Source organism: Gouania willdenowi, chromosome 8, assembly GCF_900634775.1.
Source record: "Gouania willdenowi chromosome 8, fGouWil2.1, whole genome shotgun sequence".
NCBI lineage: Eukaryota > Metazoa > Chordata > Actinopteri > Blenniiformes > Gobiesocidae > Gouania > Gouania willdenowi.
Window position 1 is genome coordinate 33,291,007 of NC_041051.1, and position 17,301 is coordinate 33,308,307.

The following is a 17,301-nucleotide window of genomic DNA, read 5'->3' on the forward strand; positions in this document are numbered from 1 at the left end:
GTAGATGTTTTTCGTCACGACGGACATTCTTCTGTGGTTGCTATGACAACCTATGGACGCCAAATAAAACGACGAAACCAAAAGCAAATTAAAATCCATTCATGGACCGAGTGGATGTTGTAATTATGTTCTTATTAATATTTTTATTTATATTCCTTCCCATTTGAATGTGTTCCTACATCTTTTCTACTGTCGGTCAAAGCGTCACGTCCAATGTTTCCTATGGGGATGTCTATGTCATCAAACCACTGAGCCACTGATTTAACTGGAAGGATAAAAGATAACATGAATGTTAGCATTAAGCTAATGTCGCTATTCATCCATCCCAACTTGTAAAATGCAATATTTTTAATTATATTTCACGTGTTCACAGACATTAGACAGTAATGTAAATATTGTGATTATTACACCTAAATATCCTGTTAGTAATGTTCTCAGTAATTAATGTTTTATTACTGAAGCAGATTCTAGTGATGATGCATTCAATTACATTTTTCTCATGTCATTTTTATTGTTACCGTGATAAATACCAGAAATGATGATGATAAACTCTGTAGTCCATATCGTCCATCCCTAGTGTGAACTCTTACAATAAGTCGGGAACATTCAGAGTTAAATTCCAGACTTCAACACAGCGATTAGACAAATCAAGCTCAATGAAACGTAACGAACTCGACATCACAGGCATCCCAGTCCACCCAGTTCAGCCAATTAAATGGCTGCAAAGACCCAGTCTGATGGGACTCAGAGTGAAAGGAGCTGACAGCTTCCAGACTGGAAGAACCAGCATGAATCCATTAAGTCAGTAAAATGATGGTCCATTGTTCTATGAATCTGTGATAACCACATTTATTTATTCATCTGAATAATATCCACTGTTATCCAGGAACGTTTATTATTATTATTATAGTCATCTTAAAGATGGAAATCCTTGTTTTAATCACTAATAAAATGGTTCAAAGTGACCAAAAATGGTGGAAATGGAATTTAATATAGCAAAGGTGCTTTAAAAAGAGCAACAAAAAAAAATGACAAGAAAAAGTGGTAAAAAAAAAAAAAAAAGTGGAAAAAGTAGGAACTTGTGAATGTGGTTAAATTGGCAAAAGAATAAACGTGAAATATAGTGAAAAGAGGTTAAAAGTGACAATAATGGGTCAACATATGTGACATTAGGTGGAAACGTGGTGGAAATGTCTTGAAAGTGGAAAAAAATGCAGAAAAAACATTGAAATTTGATGTAGAAGTGTCAGAAATTTGAGAAATGTAAGAAAAATACAACAAAAGTTGCAAATATATGGCAAGAAAAAGTGATGAAGATAGGTTAAAATATAGCAATGTTGAGGTTGTTGCAGAAAAATGGGAAAAATAAACAAAAATGGGCCCAAATTAAAAAAAAAAAAAATTCTTAGTTTTTTGAAGGCATCTGGTGACCTCCTCACAATGCCTCATGACCCCAAATGGCATCCTGACCGCAAGGTTGAGAACCCCAGCTTTAAGAGACTGGAAACAAAGATGGGACGTGGGGTGAGAACGCACATTTTAACTACGGAGAAGAAGTTCCAACCACGCTTGATGATCGCTGAATATAATATAGATTATAAATAGAAACAATGTGTAGGATGAAGTGGAAGGTGTCGCTCGCTGCTTGGAATAAAAATGCATCAACAACACACTGCAGTAGTTACCCAAAAGTGCTTTTGGCAAAGTCATATTTTTCTTAAATGTTTTGTATTTAAAGAATCAAAAACAGCCTAAAAATAAGCATTTTATTGGCAATGGGAGGAGTGGCTATCTGGCATTGTTCCAGTGGGCCAGTCTGGTCTGCTACGTTTTGGTTTTTGTGGTTTTTGACAAGCGGAGTAGAGGTTCACATGGTAACAAGTAACCAGAAATGGTCCAAAAGTGGCAAAAACTTGGCAAGAAAAAAGTGAAAAGTGACTAAAATGGGCCAAAAGCAGTGAAGAGTGGCCAACAAATGGGCAAAAAAGAGGAACCAGGTGGTATGTAATGGCTAACGGTAGCTTAAATGGGCAAAATGTGGCAAACAATAGTGGAAAAGGGCAAAAATATCGCAGAGGAAAAAGAAACAAGTGGTATTTATTGAGCAAAAGATGGCTTATTGGGATGAAAAATGAGCCCTTAAAAAGGTTCCAAAAATGTCACAATCCACCCCTGGTGAAAACTAAAGGTTGAAATTAATCTGAATGTTCCCAAGCTGCCAATTACCATAAATGGAATCTGCTAACTGTGTTCTGCTAATTGCTAACAAAGAAACTAAAGTCTTTTAATAAGGCTAAAGCTAAAACCTACTTCTGGTGTGTAATTAGAACCAGTTCAGTTATTTCATTCCCACTTTGATGGGTGTGTTGTTGGATTAGGATCCCGACCCCGCCTACACCCAATGGTTGTGGTCGTCTCTCACTTCTTTGTTCCTACACTGACTCCCTGAACATTGGTTTTACCGTTGAGTAGATTCTTTCTCACTGTTTAGTTCTTTTCCTCCACACTATTTTAAATCAATCCATCCACAATTTCAGGGTTTTAGATTAAACAAAGCTTCAAAGTAGTTACATTTCTATATCTAGGCTGTGTCATGTTTTTCTTTTGGCAAGTCTGTGTTTTCTCTCTTTCATTCTCAAGAGTCCTGGTGTTGGAGCTGATGGTTCCTGGTCTTTGTCTTCAACCCTGTCAGTAGTAGTGTTTCCATTACCCATCGAAATAATATGTAAAAAAAACACTCAATTATTGCTAAAAAGTTTTGACGCTTTCGTGATGAGGAATTTCAGACGTTTCGATATTGAAATGTGTCGCAAAAGCTCAACGGAAACACTTTCAGAATCAGAATTCCTTCATTAATCCCAGGAGGAAATAGCTTTCGTTTCATCACAAATACTCGTCACATCTGGTCACATGACCACTTCACAGCGCAGTACGTGTGGACAGAAGAGGAGATTCAGATATTTCTTAGCATTAGACTTAATAATGATTAGTGATTATTAGACATGAAACAACAGAGGAATACAGAGTGTCCTCAGGAGGTTTGGAATGTTCCATCTTCCTGCTGAGAAGTCTCACAGAGATTTTATGGAAGTTGTGAAGCTCCAAAACAACGTTCAATGGAAACACATTCAAAGCACAATCACTTATACTAATGGAAACCCAGCTAATGATCCTCTGATGTTTGTTCTGTTCTACTTGGAGTTCCTCCATCTCCACCATCACTGATCAGTAGATGACTTGTCAGAAATGTCTGTTCTGATGATCGTCCTCCGACCTCTGTGAGAACCATAAGGAACGACCCAGAGAGGAAACCAAAGGTGTGTCTGACACACCCACAGAGGTCATCAAACAAACGCTGTCATGTCATGGGAACCTGCTTCTTCTCACCACTCCATGTCCTTTTCATGTGACCAGCTGAGCTCAGAGACACCGAACACAGGTTTCAAAACTGGAGAAAACTGCAGCACATTCACGGTTAAATCTCTGCTGAGCACAACAAAGGCACGCAAACATCTGTTTCCAAGCAGAGCGTAAAGCTTTGTCAGCATCTCTGATTGAATTCAGACCTCTCCCTGCGCACACACACACACTCACTTTCTGACCTCGGTCCGTGGAGATCCCGAGGCAACAGAATCAAAAACACCCAATCACTTATTACAGCGCGTCTGACGTCACAAACAGTCTGTTTCTCATCACACGAGGCCGGGTGAAGCAAAAAGTAAATTAGCTAGCGTGCAGAAGATGCTACACACTTGAAATGAAAGCCAGGGAACATCTGCACTGTTTAGGAGCAAAAGAAAACAAGCAAAAATCCCCACGGACATGTTTTTCATTCAGACTAACAAAAGCAACACTTGTGATTTGTGCCGTTCCACCCATGATGCACCTGGCTTCACAGCAAGAAAGAACGTAACAAGATGTGTTGAAGTAAAAGTCAAAGTAGGTTAAACTTGGTCAAGATGACTCAAGTATAGTTTGATTATTTTAATGCAGATTTGACAAAGTAAACCTAGTGAGAATCAGTTAGTGTCAGGTGAAGCTAAAACAAGCTTGATTGTCGTGAACAACAGTACAGTTACAACAAGCCAGACATTGGTAACTAGCAGCTCAGGGGCTATAATCACATAAAATTACCCCAAAAGCAGAAAAAACCATAGAACTATACACGCTAGATTCCAGAAATATGAGAAATTGAGCTAAAATCAAAGAAAATTATAACAAAAACGCACACAAAATGACTCCATAAACACAAATACACTAAGAAAATGTTTCTTAAACTTTATAGCACCAAGCAGCTCACTAAGATCATCTTAAAAAAGACACAAAAAGGGCTCCGAAATCATAAAACAACAAGAAAAACACAAAATGAAAGGAAAATACACACAAAACCATTGTTATTTTCTGTGATAAGGCTCGGAGCTGTAATTATTCATAATACTGGGATGAATGTTGGTTCATGTGACCCTCGGATCAGACAATCACATTTTTGTTGCTTCGACTGTGATAAAAGTTGCTCATCTCTGATTTAGGCTAAGCTAAGCTAAGCTAAGCTAAGCTAAGCCTGCATCGTTTGATCAGGTGTAAACATGCAGACTCTTATCCAGATCAAAGAAGTGGACTTTGATCCTGATCCAAAGGGAGCTTGTAATCCAACTCTCCTCACTGGGAGTTGGAAGTTTCTAGAAGTCGTAGACGACACCATCGTCTGAGCCGTAGATTGAGAACCACAGCGTTGGCTCTAGTTCCTTAACTCGCATAATTTTCTTAGTTGTTGCTTTTTGAGAAAACAATGGAACAACTGGGTTCTGAAAACGTGCCGACATTGCTAAATGTAACGACAAAGTCCCTACGTTAGCAGCAGTGTTGCTAACCCTAGCCAAGATATATCGCAATATTAATAATTACAAATGTCACCTTTACAAGTACAAAATGGTATGAAATACAATTTATTTTATTTTTCTTTAACTTGCGAGAACAAGTAAATGGTAATTAACTGTAATTCAAGTACAAATATGAAAAACAAGTGGAATGTTTATCAAACTGTCAAATTACATTTTTTAAAAACATTTAACTTTTGACAACAATGAATAAAATGGGAAACAAGATGTTAACTTTTTGCTGAAATTGATATCCACACTGTCCAATTTGAGTTAAAGATCCAGTATTTTGTTATTGTTCACACATCTCCATCTGTTCTAAGAAACCCAACAACTCAGTATTTGAGGTTTATTTTCTATATCTCACCCATTTGGAGCTGATTTTATACAAAACGTGGAATAACAAGGGAGGAAACATAACTTTATTAACTGTGTCCCTCTGAGTGAGGCTAAAGGAATGTATATCACTGTAGAAAAACCATTAGAAAGTTAATTTTTCATAACACTGTCACTTTAAAAAGCAGCTGATAAGAGAAAAGCTCAACGTGGACGCAAACCCAGCCTGTCTCTGCTAGTCTGGTCTGAGAGCAGTTTAAGTTGAACTTTGACTTCAATAAAGTTAGATTGTGTTTGGGAACACATTGGTATTTAAGATAAAGTTATTTTGGCAGATCTTAATATCATCACATGTTGAAAGGCGTGTTAGAAAATACTTTCTCACTCCTGACGATTTCACAAGAATCTCTTTCACTCCTTCAGTGAAAAAACATTTCCTCCCACAGCAGAAACATCTCTGTTTGTTCATCTTAGAGTTGTTCCCTCAGGTGGTGCTGCTAGTATCTGGTTTCATAGCAGAGGCTGAACTCAGCGTGCATCCCATAATAAAAGACAACAAACTGTGAATGTTTCCTCCTGAGCACATCCTGAACAGTTGGAGTTCTCATAAACTCAGTGAGAAGAACAAAAGTGCACAAACGGCACCGCTGGGTGACAGTCCTCCTGCATCTGTAACATCTGTAACCTTTGATACTTGCCTGTGTTTTCTATTTTATTTATATATCTACAAAAGGCCTTAACCGGGGATTTATCTATGATTTTGTTCCGTATCTGTTCACACGAGCACGAATGACGATTAAAACATAGAAAGAGATGAAAATTAACAAATGAAAGCATTAAAAATATGGGGTTTTATCATTTTTATTCTTAGTTAAAAATGATAATCATACTAAATATTACCAGCAACACACAAAACGACAATTCAGACTCACCAAATAAAAGAAAAAAACACAAGATCACTACAAAATCCACAAAAACAACAGAGAAACATATGAAATGACACAAAAAAACACACACAGAATAATTTAAATAACACCAAAAACACACAAAATGATAGAAATGATCTTGATTAGAACATAAAACAAAAAAAACAAAGTGTTGGTTCCACATCAGGAGGGAAATGACTGTAAATGATAAAAACTATAGGAATCAATTTATTCAGGAAACACTAAATACTGTTTCATTCATTTATTTACTAAATGATATTTGTTAAAATGTGTGTTATCACTCATATATTCCATCATTAAGTAAAATGTTGTAGTCAGACAAAGATTCCAATGTTTTAGGACAAATTAATTTACTAAAACCATGATAACGTCGTTATTAAGTCAGTGATTCTCAACATGTGGCTCTTGTTGCCCTTTTTCCCCAAAAATGTGACACTTTTTTAGCTCCTTTTGCCAATAAATATAATTTTTTTTCCTCAAGTTCTTTTTGATACTTTTAACCAACTTTTGAGGAGTTTTTAACCATTTTTTGCCAATTCTCGTCTAAATAAACTTCTTTTTACCCATTAAATAACACTTGTTTCTGTTTTTCTCCACATTTTGCCTCTTTTTCTTCCACATTTTTGCCCTTTTTTACTATTGTTTGCCACATTTTGCTCATTTAAACTACCTTTAACCATTACATACCAGTCGTTTCCTCTTTTGGTCCATTTAAGTAACTTTTCACTCTTTTCTTGCCACATTTTTGCCACTTTTGGATCATTTTTTGCCATTTTACAAACACTTTATTCATCACTGTTAACTCTGTCAAATGGCTGGCTGTGATTGGCTGATCACATTCAATCAATCTAACAGGACCAATATGTTTTCAACAATGAATCCCTCTGTAGAAAGTGTGGGGGATGAATTTTTGCTTCTATGAAAGTGTGAGTGTCGCATCCCCCACGGGTGAGACGCGCCTGCACGATACAATACGATACCATGAAAAAGGTAGAATACAGTAAGACAAAAAAGACAAACCACTGGAAGACAAGTAAGATATTAAACAGATGATTCTACGAGACAGGACACTTATTTCTAATGGTACTATTAGTTAATATAGGTATAGATGTTTTAGTGTTTATGATCAAAACATGTGTTTGTTCTCATCAAACTGCTCTGGTACATTGTATATATGTTAAAGTTGGTCACGTTCATGTTCAGAAAACACTAGAATGCATTTGAATCCATATGTAGATCAATACAAAGACAGTTTATGACCAATGTACAGATGGAACTTTGCTCCCAGTAAAGAGGAACCCTTCCTGTCTCTGAGGAGTTGAACCCACAACCAGGAGAGGAGCAGCAGAAGATCTAACACAAACACTTCCTCTCTCAGGAAGGAAAGAACGGCCTCTTTAGCACTTTATCACATCTGCAGGACCCTCAAAGTCCAACAGATGTTACAGTTTAAAGATGGAGAAACAGGATGTTGGTGAAACTGGAGATTTCCCTGCTGTGGAGGGTTTACAGAGCCAACGTTTGATTGGTTGAAGCGATCAACAGCCAATCAGGTTAATTCCTGACCGTTTAGGGTTGGGTTTAGGGTTAGGTCTAGGGTTTATGGTTAGGTTTAGGGTTTATGGTTAGGTTTAGGGTTTATGGTTAGGTTTAGGGTTAGGTTTAGGGTTTATGGTTAGGTTTAGGGTTTATGGTTAGGTTTAGGGTTTAGGGTTTAGGGTATACGGTTAGGTTTAGGGTTTAGGGTTAAGTTTAGGGTTAGGTCTAGGGTTTAGGGTTAGGTTTAGGGTTTACAGTTAGGTTTAGGGTTAGGTCTAGGGTTTAGGGTTAGGTTTAGGGTTTAGGGTAATGAAGGGTTAGTTCTAGAGTCTAGGGTTTAGGGATAGGTCTAGGGTTAGGTCTAGGTTTTAGGGTTAGGGTAACAAATGACACTTAATGACAGCCTTCATGACACGTTATTCATGCTAATGACAGATATCATGTCATAATAATGACAGCATAATGTCAGCCTTATTTATAAAAGTGTGACCAAAGTATTTTCCTGCTTAAAGAAAAATAAGTTTCCATCAAAGATCTGCAGCAAAGCTTGATATTTCCCCATTAAATTCTCATTTTAACACAACCACATTCCTCTCTCTCCAAATATTCCCGCGGTGTGTCCTCCATTCTGGTTTCATTCTTTAATAAGCAGCGATGGCACACTACCAGCCTCAGCTGTCCCTGGTTGTGTAACTGCACCTCCTTTGCTGACCTCATGGAACATCTCTGCAGTAACTCAGGCCGGAGACACAAAGGAGACGTAGGATCACGTTCTCCTTCCTCACACCCTCCTCCTCATGGGACCCTGTGCCCCCGCAGGCCGAGCCCCAACTCCCCCTCAGACCACGACCCCCGACTGAGAACCGTGAATGTTGGATGTGAGCAGAACTGCTGAGTAATGTAATGAACTTATAATTGGTGAGAGGAGCGTCAGTGAGTCTGAAAACGTTCATTTAAATGATATTTATCATCTACATTAGTGATTCTCAAACTGTTTTAGCTCTCGTCCCCTTTATGTCTAACTACAACATTTGACTATTCTATGAAAAAACAAATATAGATCATAATGATGGAAAGAATGAGCGATAACACACATTTTAAAGAATCTTATTTTGTAAATAAGTGGAATAAAACAGTATTTAGTGCTTTCTGAATAGATTTTATTCTATAGTTTTTGGTCATCTCCCTCCTGACGTTCGACTAAGACTGATCCTTGTATTTTCAGTTTGGTGAGGATGTGAATAATGTATAAATTATGTTATAAAATGCACAAATGACTAGTTTTTGACTTGTTGTGTAGCTGTGTGTGTCACAGCATAAAACCGCTACGTAGCGTGTGTAGCTTAGCGTGAAGCTGTTTGAAATGTTTACAGTTTAATGCAGAACGATTTGCTGTTAAATAAAGCTGATTTATTAAATAAACACACCTATATGTGCGCCACACACGGGTGTGAATAGTGCAGCATCAAAGGGTTCAGGATTAAAGAGAGATCACCTTTATTCTGGTTCAGGGCGTATTCTTCTGACGGCTACAGACTGGGTCAGGTCTAACTTTGTAGATCAGATCAAAGCTAAAGCTAAAGCTAACATCTGAGGCTCTGTAGCCTCAGTGAACATGCTTGTGATACAGAACGATTCGTTTCCCTGTTTCCACGGATACGGAGGGGGTTGCGTTTTCAAAAACTTCCACTCTGAAGCCCGTTTTAAAAAGTTCTGTTTTAAAACACCAAAACGCCGTTGCCATGAAAACGCATCACCAAAATGCAACAGAAGGTTTGTATTTTCACGAGAAAATGTTCTCGTGTAAACAGGGCCTTAGTTTCCTGTAGCAGATAAAGAGAGATTTGCCCAAGGACACAACAGTAATCAGACAGGATTTGAACTCATTCGTATTATACAAATCTGTAAAAAATGAAAGATGCTCATTTAACTCCCGCTGCCTCTGAGTTTGCAGTAGGATTTCTAACAGATGCTGCTTTGGGAATCGCTCTGTGTTTTTTGCTTTCTGTTTGTTTGAGATGTTTTCTGTTCAAACAGAATAATGAGGCTGGAGAGACGCAGTGAAACTGAACCTACAACCGCGTTAACAGCTAAAACAAACTCCCAACATCCTTTGTCCTGCAGCTTCTGTCAACACAAGCCTTTTCCCATCATTCCTCGCTGGACTCCCTGGCACCAGAGTCTGGCGCTGGAGGAAGATCTACATCCAAGATATGGAGCCGGATAAAACCCCACCCAGGAGGTCTGGAATACACACACACACACATGACATCCTCTGAGCTAATCATTGTGTGCAAACACCACAACACAAACATCCACAGGACAGGAGGACTCCAGCTGCTTTTACAGCTCGCACACAGCCGCCATGTCTCACACTTCTCTTCTCACATATCACCTTCCATGATCAACAATGATTAGGATCGGTCAGGGAGAACTGTAAGAAATAAATAAAGAAAATGAATAAATCTTTGTTCCTTGACCATCAGTTGTGCGTTTACTTTTCCTTTGTGGATAAAAGCTGATGGAGAAAGTTCAGGATCATTTTACAAATGGCCCACGACATTTTTACCAATTGTTCCATGTTTATTCAATAGGCCCACTGTGCATTTTTAGTTTGATCGGATGAATACTGGTCCAAAATAAAAAACAAGAAGTCGCATCAAGAAAAATTGTTTTACATCCAAAGAAATAATGATATTCATAGTATAAATTAAAACAGATCAGTATAGCGTCACATTAATGCCAAAAAGCCACGCGCGTAAAAAAAAAACCAACACCCTGCGTGCACAAAAACAAGAACCCCGTGCATTAAACCCTTATTCTCACGTGTGTGTGTGTGTGTACATCGTTTCCTACTGCGTGTTCTCGGTAACTCCATGCGTACGTGCAGAATAGAATAGAATATACTGTAGAATAGAATATCCTTTTATTGTCCTTGTACAGGGTACAATGAAATTTGAGTGCAACTCCAAGGTGCCAGTGAGAGAAGAAAATAAATATTAAAACACAGCAAAAACAATAAAAAATTCACCATAGATCAGATTTTTTCTTACACTCAGTTATGGGCCAATGAAAATCTGTCACAAAAGTATTTTTTTGGTTTTTAAAAGACTCTCCCTCAAGAACCAACACATATCTGTGACTAATCATTAGTGATGTGAACAGTCTATGTTCATAGCTCTATACTGATCACATTACAGGGAGCTGAGACATATGCTAAGTAGTTTACTGAAGACCCAAACATGTTCCAGACCCAAACACACACTGACTTTGTGACTATTTAGAGGAGCTGACATGTCCACCAGATATATAGGATGTATAGCAGATCTATTTCTATATTCTGAGAGAGTGGGTGGAGCTTATTACTAGACCATATATACCTTTCTATGTGATGGAGTTCCTGACATATTGGAAGATAAACATGGAAGAACAATAAGGACACACCCCCTCACTAAGTTGTTCATATCACCTGATAAAACTAAAGATTTACAGCTTGATTATTGAATAATCATGGAACAATTGGGAAAAATTCTGAATTTTTGAGACCAAAGTGCGTGAGATGTCCTGACAATGTGTTGAAATGATCTTCAGTGAGTGGAGGTGACGCAGCAGATGGTTTCTTCCTCTCCTGGTGGTGGAGCAGCTCACTGTGTGTGGCATTATGGGAAAACTGAGCAGTGGAAATGATGCAAGCGTACAGGCCACACTGACTCCTGGGGGGGGGGGGGGACCTCCGCCCTTCTTCCTTTCCTGTCCTGAGCAGCAGGAGGAGCAGAGAGGAGGTGCGTGGGGTCAAAGGTCAGCCTTTTTGCTTGTGACATGGGTTTCCGGATCATATGGATGGATTACAGGCATGGGGGGGGGCGGGGCCACGGTGCTGTACAGATGTGATCCTGATGTGGATTAAAGCATCACGTCATGCTCGCTGGGTGGATGGAATTAATGGATTCTTTTTCTGGCCTTAATGTCTCCTGAGCTTCATCTTTCTCCAGCTCACTTTCATACATTCACTAAAGGAAAAATAAGTCTATTTAAGTGTGTTTAGAGTATCTTTATTATAAACTCAGTTTACAGTTTATGTAGGCATCACTTCAGTATACTTGTTTTTGGTAAGCGTTATGGTGATTATCTGTCCCTCCTCTCAGCGGACGTAAAAATAGAAAATGTTTTTGCACTGAATTCACACAGAGCTTAATTACTGCTGTAAAATATGTGATTACAGATTTAATGTTATTTTCTATGAGATTTAAAGAAGAATTGCGTTAGCAATGTAAACATGTTTGTCAGGCCAATAAAGCTTTTTTTAATTAAATTGAATTTATATCTTGAGTTCTATGAGAGGAAAGACGAACGTTTGTTCAGTTTTTAAAGTAAAAATGTAGATATGATGAAAGGTTATGATGATGATGAATGCCTTTATTGTCATTGTACACATGTACCATGAGATTAAAACAAGCCAACTCCAGTAATAGTGCAAGAAATAAAATAAACAAATAAACAATATAACATAAATAAATAGTAACTGAAAGGAGGTAAAGTGAACAGTACGTACATTTTGTATTAAAATAAATAAATAAACAACTACATTGCTACTGTATATACAGTGTCTGGTGTAAAGCACATTGTCTATATATGCGGTTCAATGATATTACACATCAGTGTTTTTTGTGTTTGTTTTTTTTTTAAAAAAGTGGCTGAGCAGAGTCCGTGCTTATGAATATGAGAATTCAGACTGTTTTTGAGTCTGTTTGTTTTTACCAATAAACCAATAACATAAATATATTGAACCAATAATATATATATTATTATGTTATGTTATGTTATATACTGTATATACACCTTAAGTTAGGGGTTCTCAACCTTGCGGTCAGATGCCTTCAAGAAACTAAGAAGGTTTTTTGAACATTTTGAGCCCATTTTTGCTTATTTTTTCCATTTTTCTGCAACTACACCAAACTCACCATATTTTAACCTATTTTCATCACTTTTTCTTACAATATTTTTGCTCCTTTTATTGTATTTTTTCTACATTTCTCCCATTTCTGACACTTCTACATCACATTTTAATGTATTTTCTTCAAATTAATTTTACTTATAAACCCTTTCCACCACTTTTTCACCTAATGTCACATATTTTGATCCAATCTTGTGATTTTTCATCTCTTTTTACCATATTTCATGCTTATTTTTTGCCAATTTAACCCCATTTACCGTTTGTCACGCCCATTATTTACCAGTATAAAGTAATTCTTCCTACTTTTTAAATGACATTATGCTTTATTCAGGTTTTTTTTTTTTGCACTTTTCTCCACATTTTCTTTTAGATCATGCATCAGAGCAGCCACAGCTGGCAGTCCGCTGCACTGTTGTTTACATGTGGAACATGACATGATACAAGTTAGTCGGAGAGTCTGGAGGAGCAAAATCAGCCACTAATGATCATGTTTCTGTTCAGACTGACACAAGTAGACTTCATGAGGGTGAAATGATGGCCCAACATGTCCAGGAGCACCCTGTGGAGAACGTTCTACTGCCTGCTACATCACCCAATTCAATGTTTCATTCAATGATACCTATGGTGTGTTCGCTTTATTTTTGGATCCATGTATAAAATATTATTGTCATTTCTTTTATTTCCTCTGTTTTTCACAGTTTCCCATTTGTGACATTATATCTAAAGTGTATCTACAGTATAAAAGTGTTTATTAAAACATTGGTGAGTGGACGTGATGCTTCTCCATCAGTAAACACTGCTGCCCTCTAGTGTTCACCCTCACTATTACTGTACATTAAACTGTTGCAGCATTTATTACAAAAAGTAAAAGATGTTGAAATGTAAAATTGCTGAAAATGTCACAAATAATTCAACGTCTATAGAACTGTAGACCAGGAAGGTTCAACTTCTTGTAGGTCAAAGATCAAACTTTGCATTTAGATTTTTACCCTTTGGGAAAAAAAAAAAGAGTAATTTCCACAATACGGTACGATACTTTAAGGAGAATTTGGTGCAGCTTCACTAGTTAATTTCTATCAACCAATGGATGAGTCCCATTACCAGCTTATCATTCTAAGAACCAATGAATGATCAACACTGCCAAAATAACAATTACAAAATCAATTACCTAAACTTAGTTAAAACAACATTCTTTCAATTATGTAAAGTGTCTGAGTCCTAAAAAACACTATGCAAAAATGATGTATTATCATTATTATTATTATTATTATTATTATTATTATTATTATTATTATTATTATTATTACTATTATTATTATTATTATTATTATTACTATTATTATTATTATCATTATTAGTATTATTATCATTAGTATTATTATCATTATTACTATTATTATCATTACTATTATTATTATTATTATTATTATTATTATCATTACTATCATTACTATCATTACTATTATTATTATTATTATTATTATTATTATTATTATTATCATTACTATTATTATTATTATTATTACTATCATTACTATTATCATTATTATTATTATTATTATCATTACTATTATTATTATTATTATTATTATTATTATCATTATTATTATTATCATTATTATCATTACTATTATTATTATTATTATCATTACTATCATTACTATTATTATTATTATTATTATTATCATTACTATTATTATTATTATTATTACTATTATTATTATTATTATTATTATCATTACTATTATTATTATTATTATTTATTACAAATACAAGGCAGGGGTGAACTGGGACAAAAATTCCGTCCTGTCTTTTTATGTTCATACCAGTCACTACATTATCAGAGACACTATGATAAAGCTATTATAAAGTCAATGATTCTCAACATGTGGTTTCTTTAACCTTAAAATTTAACACTTTTTAACCACTTTTTTTTTAAAGTATTTCCTTTGGCCATTTTCAACTTCCTTTCTCCAATTTTCAAAAAAATTTTTTTCCTATTTTTGCAAGTTTTTTTTTACATTTTTATTTAATTTCTTTTCAAATAAGCTATACATACCAATAAATAACACTCAATTCATTTTCCTTCTATTTTTGTTTCACATTTTTGCCCTTTTTCACAGTTTTTTTGCCTATTTAAGTAACCCTTTGCCATTGCACACCACCTGGTTACTCTTTATTTGCCTATTTTTGGCCACTCTTGGCTGCTTTTGCCCCATTTTAAGTCACTTTTCACTCATTTCTTGCCATGTTTTGGCCATATTTGGACCATTTGGACCCCACCAGTACATCAGATGGCCAGTTCTCCCCTGTTACAAGGTAAATCATCTAAATGGAAACATATTTTTCAATTACTATGTTATAATTGTAATTAGTGATCAATTACAGGACTAAATGGTCGTGTGCTGCAGGAGTTTTTAGTTGTAAAAAAAAAGTACCACAGGGTTGTAACTGATCGGATCATGCTGGCGCGTTCTTTCTTCCTGCGTTAGCGTTAGCCTGCGTGTATTATCCATCGTTCCTGTCTACAGATTATGGATGTTAATCCCATTCCCAACGGTGGAGGATTCTGACTGTTGTAATCTGACAGGTTTGCATGAGAGAGAGAGAGTCACACTTTTCAGATTGAAGAGTTTAAATCTCCTGCTAGCATGTTAGCATCTCTTCTTCTTCTTCTCTGCACGCTCTGATCTCTGCGTGGCCAGATGGCGTTCCTAACCCAACAATCCCCATTTACAATCTAGATTAAGATTACACCACAGAGTCAGAGAGAGTTAGAAAGGAAGGAGTGTTTCAAAGAGTAATACATGCAGTAATTACACTTGTTCTCAGAGGATGATATAACTCTAGATCTGTTACAGTTGCTGCTTTACAAACCGGAGGATTAACTTATTAAAGTGAGCCAATGATGGCAGAATTTCTAGGTTGGAGCAGCGCTGCAGATTAGAGTATTTTTATCTCAAAGAGCTGAAACGTAGAGGCAGGGTGGGGGTGAGGCCAGTGTGGATCTGCAAATTGACCAGGATAGACGGGATACAGAAGAGATCGTCCTCTAGAAGGTTCTGGTTCTACCCAGCATGAAGCCAGCACCATGGGCTTTCTGGAGAACTACCAGGAGATCGACCCCGTCACTCTGAACCTTTGCATCCTCATCGCCAGCTACGTCATCTTGCTCCTGGTCTTCCTGATATCGTGCATCATGTACGACTGCCGGGGTAAAGATCCCACCAAGGAGTACGCCCCGGACCCCCAGCCCACCCAGTCCCCCATCAGGCTGGTGGTGATGCAGAGCTCGGCGGCGCCGGTGGCCCGATGGGACGCGGCCAACATGATCACCACGTACCACGAGCCGTCGCACGCAGACTTTAGAGAGAAGAAGAGCACGATGGTCTGAGACCTGGTGCTACGTCTCTGTACATATCTGTAAAAGTTACTTCTTTTTTTGTACATATTTTATACTTTTACCCTTTTTTCTCCACGGGACAATGTTTGGATTCAACTTCCACACAACCAGGTTTGGACGGTAAGAGTTGTGATATATCTACTGTTAGCTGACTGAAATTATACTCAAGTACAAGTAAAAAGGACTGAAAGTAAAAGTTACTAGTTACGTTCACTCACATCACATGTAGAAATAGTTTATTTTATTTTATTTTGTACGTTATTCTGTCATTTTGTGTATTTTTTATCTCATTTTGTATATTTGTCTCATTGAGTGTATTTTTGTTGTCATTTTGTGGGTTTTTCGAGTCAAACTGTGTATTTTTTGTCTTTGTTTTGTATATTTCTCACTCATTTTGCGTCTTTGACTCGTTTCGTGTGTTTTAAGGTCACTTTGTGTGTTTTTTGGATTCATGTTGTTTGTATTACAAGTAATTTTGTACAATTTTGTTGTCATTTTGTATATTTCTCTATCATTAGGGCCTTGAGCAACAACAGTGCGTAGGACCCTATTGTAATGCACCTCGTTTTTATTATTATCGTTCTTACGAAAAAGTGATCGCATTTTTGAGGGTCTAAACACGTTCAAAAACTCATTAAAATTTCAACGTATATTAGGACTGGCCAAAAATGTGACATTTTGGGGGAATTGCACATGTGAATGTCAAAATGACTCAATAGGGAGCTTATACAATTAGTTTCACGTACAGCTACGGAATTCTGTAGAATTCTGACATCACTGTAGAGGTAGAACTCTAATGGAATATGTAAAGCATTTATTACCTCCGCCACAGTGATGTCATCAGTTAGAACATTAGAACGTTGGTCCTACCTGGCTAATCGCTGCACTCCGTAGCCATGTGCACACCAGAGCCAATCACTGGAGAGCCCACCCATTTTGGAACATGAAGTGATGATGTCATTAGTTAGAAGTAATTTATTAATATCATTGCAGTCCAAACCTAATCCCACAAATCTACAGGCTTGTTTGTTTTGGAGAATCGTTAGGCCACGCCTTAAAAATCCATGGTTTTTCTCTGGTCCTCCTGGGAACACCTTTAGCTCTAGAAACATGACATTTAACTCATTTGTTGCCTTAAGCAACAAATGAGTTAAATACAAACAATATAATCTAATATTCCAATGTACCAAAATGGGAGGGGCATGGAGGTGGGCTCTCCAGTGATTGGATTAGAACATTGGAACA